This window comes from Staurois parvus, unplaced genomic scaffold, assembly GCF_062004578.1.
Source record: "Staurois parvus isolate SC_StPar_1 unplaced genomic scaffold, SC_StPar_1.0 ptg000455l, whole genome shotgun sequence".
In the NCBI taxonomy this organism is placed as follows: Eukaryota; Metazoa; Chordata; class Amphibia; order Anura; family Ranidae; genus Staurois; species Staurois parvus.
This window is the reverse complement of record NW_028318251.1, coordinates 34311-44572: the sequence shown is the minus strand read 5'-3', so window position 1 is coordinate 44572 and position 10262 is coordinate 34311.

The window sequence follows — 10262 nt, the reverse complement described above, 5'->3', positions numbered from 1 at the left end:
AAGGCGTTGTATGCATATACTCTGGTGTGTCGTCAGTGGGCAGGAGAGCCTGGTTCACATTGCAGACAGCATCCGGTCACCAGGAGGAGATATCAGCACACACTCTGGGATCCCATCCAGCTCATTAGATAGGTCCAACGGCGTCCAGCCTCCCAGCATATACTTCTCCTATGGTGGTCCACCTTTCATGACTCGCAAATGAATGAGTCATAAAGCAAAAACGATATGATAGTGAAGTATGTCTTTATTATAAATTTTTCCAAAAGAATGTATATGTGACTCACATGAGCAAAAAGCCAGGTCAGATGTCAACCTTCCTGGTGATCTAGAGCTCCCTGGTGTATAATGGCGTCAGCTGGGCGAGTCCCCTAACATGTTTCGAGCTATCCACGCTCGTTATCAAAGGGGTGACTCATGACCCAGGACGCCTGCTAAAATAAACGCGATCGCGCATGCGCATTCAGCACCGCGCGCCACTACGAGCCAGCGCGCATGCGGGTGGGTACAATACCAATGAACTTCCTGTTTGTCTCCCAGTTCTATACTAGTGAATGGTGCTGTGGTATTTCCTTATATGCACAGCGGTTGACGTTCCCGCGCATGCGCATTAGGTGCCGTCGTGGTCGGCGGGTGACGTCATCGGCGCATGCGCGCTGGCTCGTAGTGGCGCGCGGTGCTGAATGCGCATGCGCGATCGCGTTTATTTTAGCAGGCGTCCTGGGTCATGAGTCACCCCTTTGATAACGAGCGTGGATAGCTCGAAACATGTTAGAGGACTCGCCCAGCTGACGCCATTATACACCAGGGAGCTCTAGATCACCAGGAAGGTTGACATCTGACCTGGCTTTTTGCTCATGTGAGTCACATATACATTCTTTTGGAAAAATTTATAATAAAGACATACTTCACTATCATATCGTTTTTGCTTTATGACTCATTCATTTGCGAGTCATGAAAGGTGGACCACCATAGGAGAAGTATATGCTGGGAGGCTGGACGCCGTTGGACCTATCTAATGAGCTGGATGGGATCCCAGAGTGTGTGCTGATATCTCCTCCTGGTGACCGGATGCTGTCTGCAATGTGAACCAGGCTCTCCTGCCCACTGACGACACACCAGAGTATATGCATACAACGCCTTGTTTGTATGCCCTTGTGGTAAGCGCATAATTTTGTTGGTTTCTTCAGGATTGTATATTGATGCCTTGATGTTATGAACATTTTTGTACTCTAACGGGTTTGGTTCAACTATCACATTTGGAACCTGAACTGGCTACCAGCATCATAACTTTATTCATACGGAACTATTGGGAACTTAGTTCTCTACATTTAATTTTTGTTTAGCGCTGCATACCTTGTTTTCATGTGATTTTAAGTTGTAAGGTGTTGAGATTTACCTTGTATGCTAGCTGCTGTATGGTGTCTTTTTTCATTACTTTTTGCGCTCACTTACCCCATTGTTATTTGTACGTAGTACCAGACGGTAGGCAAGAATACACAGGTCACGAGCCGGGTTCAGCAACGGGAGGTCAGATAAAGGGATAAGGCAGAGAATAGTCTTAGTCAAAGCCGAGTCGGTTTCCAGGAGAGCCACGAGAGTGGAACAAGAGCTTGTTGCAACACGAACATACAAGACACGAGTGCAAAGAGCAAGTGCAGACAACAGGCTTAAGTGTGATCAACCACACCCCTCTGGGGGATGGACCGCAGAGGCCTGAAAGCATAAAAGGCTCCCACCATGCTTTGCAGAAACCTAAGATGGATGCCAGCGCATGGAACAGCATAACCTCTGGGAAAAGGTAGGACCTTGACAGGAGGCCTGAGAATCATTAGGGGCGTATACAGCAGCTATGGTAAATGCATTGCCACCCGGAAACCCCTGAAGTATTATAAATCTACTATCCGGGTCCTTCTATAAATGCTGTACATCCAAAGTTAGAAAGGAGGGAATAAATATGGCTACTCCATGAGATTTGTTTGAAAAGGTTGTATAGTAACATCGCCACTTGGAGCTAGGGCTGAGCCACCTGTGGCAGGAGAAGTGTGCTGCTTCCAGGTGCCATCTTAAGACATTTTGGCCTGTTGGCATTTAGAAGATACCTTGTGAGCGAGTGCTGTGATGAGCAACCGCGGGATTTCCTCCTCCCCTGTATACACGGGTTTCTTCCACATGGGTTCAGAATGTCTGAGCTGAAATCGGGTGCATGATGGCCTTGGGAATCTGGTTATAGTCTCCTGGAGTAGTAAAGCTCTTACAGGAAGCATTTCTTTCTCTTTCCTTCTTTCTTTCTTCCTATTCAGAGAGAAAAAACCACAGGGTTAGGTTGCACAGCGACTGACCACTATGATAGCCAATCAGAGGCTATCACAGCAATCAGGTGACCCGAAACAGAGTCATGGGGCCCGGGCATCCCAGTGACAGCCGAGTCTCTTTTGCTGGGAGCATGCTGTGCAAAGGTGTGTATGATTGCAGGCTACTGCGGATAGCAGGAAGCAAGAAGACTGGCCAGAGGGGCCGGCCATGATGACATCACACTATGGGTGTGAATGTTTTGGGGCAGAATCCCCTTTTATTGAATGTTATTGAATTCCTATCACTACCACGCTCATACAGTGGCGCTCTCTCTCCCCTGTTTTCTGTGTTTACATGACCATTGGGGTGAAAACTACAGAACTTGCTTGAAGGAGAGACTGCTGACAATGTAACAGTGTGTATCCTCAACTGGATTCATTATAATATATGAACTTTATTTTCATGAACATTAGAATTATTGCCAATCACCCCATGTCCCTCTTCCTCTGAGGGTGGTGGATTACTTTATTTTGTGGGGACAGCAAATTTACATGTTATACAAGATGTACACTGACTACGTCACATTGTAGCAAAGTTTCATTTCTTCAGTGTTGTCACATGAAAAGAGGGAATCAAATATTTACAAAAATGTGAGGGGTGGACTCACTTCTGGGAGATACTGTACATCACAAAAAAAGTGTAGTGTGAAAAGAAGACAGGAGACGGTATTTGACAAGTGAAATTGGCCCTGCACCATGTGATCACTTTGACCAATCACAGAGATCACAAAAGTAAACAAAGGCTGCATGTTGCAGTCATCAGCTCTGTTTCCTTGCAGGGACCAAGCACTTGGGAGAGGAGACTGATCTGTTTCTACTGTCAGTGAGTTTGTCAGTGTATTACAGTGTAACGGAGTGCCACATACAGTGTCCCTGATCACTAACCACACCAGTCACAGTGTCCCTAAATGAGTGCAGTCAGCTAGAGATGGGCTAGATGTTCGAGTCGGACTCAGTAGCCACATCAGTAACAGTGTTTCTGATCATTGCCAGGCCAGTGTACACCAGAAACAATGATAGTATTTCTAATTACCACCACACCAGTGTAGGTGTCACCAACCCAGCACTGCTAACTAGCCACAGTGTCACCTGACCAGTGTGAGCCAACCAAGAGTGTTTTTAACTCTACCACACCAGTTCAGGGGTCACCAGACAAGCTCAGCCATCAAGAGTATTCCTTATCACCACACCAGTCAGTGTTGCCTGACCAGCATCAGAGTCCAGCAGCAGAGCCAATTAAACCAGCAACATTGTCCTGATCACTAGCCACACCAGTGCCAGTGTCAGCAGAGCCACAAGTCAGCAACATATCTGTTATAGAGTCATTGTACAAATCCTGTGACCCAACTTGTATCCGGGAATATTGCATGGCCTTATACTTCCTGCTTCCTGTTCTATGCTGACCTGGATGCAGTTCTGTTGTACAACATGATTCCTCACACCAGCAGCTTGTGTTGTCTGCATTCCTGTACATGAAACATGGTGTCAGAAGTGACTAGAATCAGGACTGAGCCTCTTGTTTGGAGCACAGCAGCTTTGGGAAACACAGGTTTGTGAACTACAGCCTGAGACTGAGGATTTTCTGAGATTTGATAGCTCAGAGGCTTCCTGACAATATGGCTGCCATGAATGGCATACCTCCCCCAGAGGGGATGACAATGAGTGGGGATTGGAGCAGCAATTGGGAATCTTTCAGAGCTGAATGTGAAGATTATTGTCTGGCTACAGGCTGGAAAGAGAAATGTGCAGGAGTGCCGGCAGCAACTCTGAGAAGAGTCATGGGCAGTGAATGCAGGCATGTGTATAAACACAATGTGACCCTCACAGCAGATCAGCAACACAATGTTACAGCCATTGTAAATGTACTGGAAGATGATCTCATACCTGCTACAAATGTCATTTATGAAAGGGATGTGTTTCGATGCTGCAAACAAGAAGAGGGAGAATCTTTGGATCACTTTGTTACATGCTTGAGAGAAAAGGCAGCAACTTGTGAATATGGCACTCAGAGACGAATTGATAAGGGACAAAATTGTTGTTGGTATAGCTAACGAGAGAGCACACGCAGGCGCCTCCTAAGAGAACATGAGTTCACTCTACACACAGCCATTGAGACGTGCCGTACAGCAGAGCTCACTGACAGACGTCTGAAAGTTATGGAACAGGACAGACAGCAGACCAACAGCATAAACATTGCAATGCAGCATGGCAACATGAACAAACTTCAGCAACGCCGCCTGATTAGCACCAATACTGCCAACCCTACAGCTTGCAAATACTGTGGGACTGTGCATCAAAGAATTAAAGAGCCGTGTCCAGCCTATGGGGAGTCTTGGAAGTCTTGTGGAAGAACAAACCATTTTACTAACGTTTGTTTGTCAAGTAAACGACGGCCATCAATAGGCAAATTACACAACGTGGAGAACACATCCGCATATGAGGAAGAGACACACACCACTGAAGTTATATACAGCAGTGAATTGATCGGCGCTGTGCAATCCAGAGGAAAGAAATGGTTTGTCACTTTACATTTAAATAATAAGCCCCAATCCTGTCAGCTCGATTCAGGAGCAACTTGTGATATAATGTGCTTAAGAGACAAATGGTGTCCGCACCAGAAGCACGTCTACTGCCAAGTGACACCAGGTTAAAGTTATACTCAGGTGCGATTATGAAATCTCTAGGGCTCTTCAGGACAGAATGTGCCATACGTGGACTAACACACAAGCTGGAGTTTGAAATTGTGGAAACCTGCCAAAAGCCACTGTTGTCTGGCTCAACCAGTGAGCATCTAGGGCTGATACGTTTCTCCGTCCCTGCAGAGCTTAATGTGATGGACAATCTATCCAAGGGGCCCTTGACAAAACAACTGCTGTTAAAGGAATTTAGTGATGTGTTTACTGGGCCTGTAGAATCTGTACCAAGGGAAGTTCATTTCCACCTTGATGTGAGTGTCCCTCCAGTCCAATTTGCACCACGCAATGTGCCGGTGGCATTAAAACAAGCAGTTAAAGCACAGCTTGACCAGTATGAGGCCAATGGACACTTGGCACCAGTGACTGACCCAACTGACTGGATAAGTAACATGGTGATTGTAAGGAAGCCAAATAAGCTACGAATATGCATAGATCCCAAATTCTTAAATATGGCACTGAGACAATCTCACTACATCATGCCAACTCTCGAGGATGTTTTGTACAAGCTGCCTAAGGCACATCTGTTCACGCTTGTTGATGCCCAGGATGCATTTTTACAGTGTAAGTTGGATAATGCAAGTAGTTACATGACAACCTTCTGGACTCCATGGGGCAGGAAAAGATGGCTCAAACTGCCTTTTGGAGTATCAGTTGCACCAGAGGTGTTTCAACGTATACAACATGAACTATTGGCTGGACTCAGTGGTATTGAACCAATAGCGGATGACATCCTTGTGGTTGGCTGTGGGGACACAGATGAGGAAGCAGAGCAAGATCATGATGGCAAACTGCTGGAACTGATGAATCATTGTAGGCAGGTAAAATTGAGACTTGGCATGAAAAAACTGCAATTCAAGCTCAAAGAGGTCCGCTTTCATGGACACATTCTAACCTGGGAGGGTTTGAAGGCTGACCCAGAAAAAAATCAGAGCCATACTGGATATGCGGCAGCCAGCAAATGTGAAATCCCTGCAGCGCTTCATTGGATTTGTTACCTACCTAGCAAAATTCCTACCACACCTCTCAGAGGTCTATGAGCCATTGAGAAGGCTTCTGGACAAGGACACTGTTGGCATTGGCTTCCTAAGCATGATAGTGCAGTGCAGGACATCAAACGCTTGGTCACGGACACACCTGTCCTGACGTACTATGACGTTACAAAACCTGTAACTATTCAAAGTGATGCAAGCAAAACTGGACTTGGGTGTTGCCTATTGCAAGCTGGCCAGCCTATCGCTTTTGCTTCAAGAGCACTGACTCTTACCGAACAAAACTACACACAAATAGAAAAGGAGTGTCTGAGTATAGTGTTTGCCTGCCAAAGCTTTCACCACTACCTCTATGGGCGCGACGAGATCATGGCAGAAACTGACCATAAACCTCTGATTCCTATTTTCAAGAAACCACTTTTGTGTGCACCCAAACGTCTACAGAGCATGTTGCTCACATTACAAAACTATTGCCTAAATGTCTATAAACCTGGTCCTGAAATGTACATTAGTGACACTCTTAGCAGAGCTACAGCAGCAGGTGGTACACTGGAGTATGCACAACACACAGTTTGCAATGTTCAACGGGACCTGGATGTCCTGTCACAGATTAATCATTCAGACTATTTAAACGTCACGGACCAACGACTGCTTCAGATAAAACAGCACACTGAAACTGATGAGAGTTTGCAGGCTCTTAAATATGTTGTTCTGAACGGTTGGCCTGATTCCAAGTTGGAAGCCCCATTACTTGTGAGAGAATATTGGACTTTCAGAGATGAAATCGCCATTCAAGATGGTATACTGTACAAGGGGCCAAGGGTCATCATTCCTAAATCTTTAAGATGGGAGATGCTGACTCGTATTCTTGCCAGTCACATTGGCGGAGAAGGATGCTATAGGCAAGCACTTGATACCCTATACTGGCCCAACATGCAGAACGAGATTAGAGACTTTGTTAGCTGTTGCTCGGCATGCAATGAATATGCGCGGCACAACAGAAAGAACCTATGATGTCGCATGTGCTGCCCACCCGGCCTTGGCAAATTGTAAGCATGGACTTACTGAATTTTGCTGGCCAGGATTTTCTACTAATTGTTGATCACTATTCTGACTTTTGGGAGATTGAGTTACTTCCTGACCTGTCTGCTGATACTACCGCCGCAATTGTGTGGACATGCGAAGGGCAGAACGATTTACCGCACAAGCCTATGAGCATCCTGCACGTGATCCTCCTGAGGTGCTCAATGCCCCGAGTCCTACTGGACCATATACTCAAAGCAGAGAGAACTCTGCTGTCATATCGGGATACAATGAGGATGACATAATGCAGCCACATATCCCGTCAAGTTCTTCTCTGCCAAACACACCAGCCAGGAAAGAGGGTAGCTCCTTATCAACAACTTCTGGAGCTGAACAGATTTCCCCAGGCAAAATCCCTGTGGCCTTGCGTAGTGGTCGAGTTTCAAGACCACCAGATAGACTCAATCTGTAGTGTATCTACCAGTAACACAGTATGCCATGTTCAAGACTGTTCAGGATGTGTTTTAGTTTAATTGTTTACAAGGTTTGAATTGAATGTAAAAAAGAGAGATGTTATAGAGTCATTCTACAAATACTGTGACCCTACTTGTATACGGTAATATTGCATCGCCTTATACTTCCTGCTTCCTGTTCTATGCCTGACCTGGATGCAGTTCTGTTGTTCAACGTGATTCCTCACACCAGCAGCTTGTGTTGTCTTCATTCCTGTACATGAAACAAGATCATTGTCACACCAGTACAATGTCACCAGAGCCTGACTGTGTCAGTAACCTGAGTGCTAGCCAGAACCAGTGTCCTCAGTGCCAACCACTGCCAAACATGTCCCATAAAAAGTACACAAGTGAGGATATCTTTCAAATTCTGAACATGACAGATGGGGGTAGCATGAAGGAACTCTCAGATTCTGATTAAGAATATGAACCTGTCAAAATCAGCAATTCAGCGATGGCCACCTATGATTCCCTACTAAGAGTCAGGCATACTGAACATCCTACAGAACTGCAACAGACCAGCACCAGTAGAGAAGTACATACTGATGATGTACCGAGCACTTCTCCAGCATGTAGTGGAGTGTTATAACATCAGCCACAAAAATTAGGGCCCATGCTAGTGTCCCAGAGACTACCCCCTACTGCAGCAGTGTCTATCCCCCTCCCATTCACATCCCAACCAGGCATTCAGGTAGAAAAAGAAAAATATACCCCTGTTCATTTTTTAAAATAGTTTTCAATTAACAAGGGGGCCCCCAGATCCCCCCCATGTGAAAGAGTATGGTTACATAGTATCCCTACTCATTCACCAAAAAGTGTAAAAAGTGAGTAAAAACACAACAGAGTTTGACAAGTTCTTTAATAAAATGTCAAGCTCTGCACCGGAAGAAGGCTCCCACCGTCTGACAATTCTTAAATGTTGTTAACAAGTATTGTCAGGCTGCTTTTTTTTTGACAGTTCTAGCTTCCAGGACCTTTTCTGTGTTACAGCAATGCAGCTGTGATTAATCAGAGCTGACTTGCCGTGTACTGGGACAGGGAGGACTGGACATGCTACACATGCCCTGTGTACAAGTATGACCTTTTTTTGTGAATGTGTAGCATGCCCAAAGTCTGCAACTAGTTAAACATTTTAACAACCACATAATAACAGTGTTGCGCTTTTCTCATAGCACAATAAAATGTAACTTCAAATAATATTCCCTGGGGGAGGGGTTTGGTGAAGTCACGACGCTTATGGTCAGCTGACCCAGTCCAGAGAGAGATCACGAAGGGGAATACAAAGGGAGCTTCCCATTATTAGATGGTGTCTAATAGCAGCTGTATACAATATATGCGAATATCATTAGGTACAATGGAGCACCTTGATCATGTATGCTGAGTGGAGAAGGAGTTATAAGAAGGAGCTGAACCAACACGGAAGGAGGATTTCGGTAGATGTTACACCATCACTATATGTCCACCTAGAGGACACAAGTTATTTTTGACCAAACTTAGTTGTGAGGTCAAAAATTTCAGATGAGGGCACAGCTGGTGTCACTGATGGTGGAGGTTCACTGTATATGAAGAAAGAAGATAAGGAATATTGATGGAAAAAATTTATATTTGGAACAATTATGAATAAGGAATGACGGAACTATTTCACCAGATTTTGGCATATTATTTGTAGTATTTTTTACCAGTTCAGTGATATTGGGAATATTATTTGAAGTCACAGTTCACTGTGGTATGAGAAAAGCGCAACACTGTTATTAGGTGGTTGTCCTATGTAGCACATTTACAGTTAGTTCCATATATATTTGGTCAGAGGCACAATTTTCAGATTTTTTTCAGGTATTTACCAAAACATATTCAAGCTATATCATGAATACGGGGTGGAAGTGCACTCTCTCAGGTTTAATTTGAGGGTATGTACATCCAAATTGGAGGAAGGGTTTAGGAATTACAGCTCTTAAGAGTAGCCATCCCCCTTTTTCAGCAGCACGCTTACAGTGAAAAACAGACACAGCCCATGTAGTAAAACAGCACACAGTTAACCCTTTGATCACCCCTCATGTTAACCCCTTAATGCCCAGTGCCATTAGTACCCTGTCAGTGTTTTTTATTAGTACTGATCACTGTATTGGTGTCACTGGGGATGTCAGTGACACCAAGTCAGTTCCCCCCAATGTCATAATGCCCGCTGCAGTCCTGCACTCCTGCTATACTAGTAAAAAAAATATCCCAGTATATATACCGCCATTTGGGAACACTATAACTTTCACATAAACCAATTAATTTACATACATTGGGATTTTTAGTAGCAAAGACACGGAGCAGAATACATTTTGGCCTAAATTTATGATGAAATTTGATTTTTAAAATTTTTTTACTGGACATGTTTATTAGCAAAAAGTCAAAAATATTGTTTTTTCTCAAAATTGTCGGCCTGTTTTATTTATAGCGCTAAAATTAAAAACTGCACAGGCGATCAAATACCACTGAAAGAAATCTCCATTTATGGGAAAAAAAGGCATACATTTCATTTGGTGCAGAGTTGCATGACCGCGCAATTGTCAGTTAAAATAACGCAGCGCCGTATCGCAAAAAATTGCCTGGTCAGGAAGGGGGGTAAATCCTCAGGAGGGTGAGGGGTTAAACATTTTAGTTTCAGAAACAATTGTTAAATTAGTGGTTTCTAAGAGAGTGAGT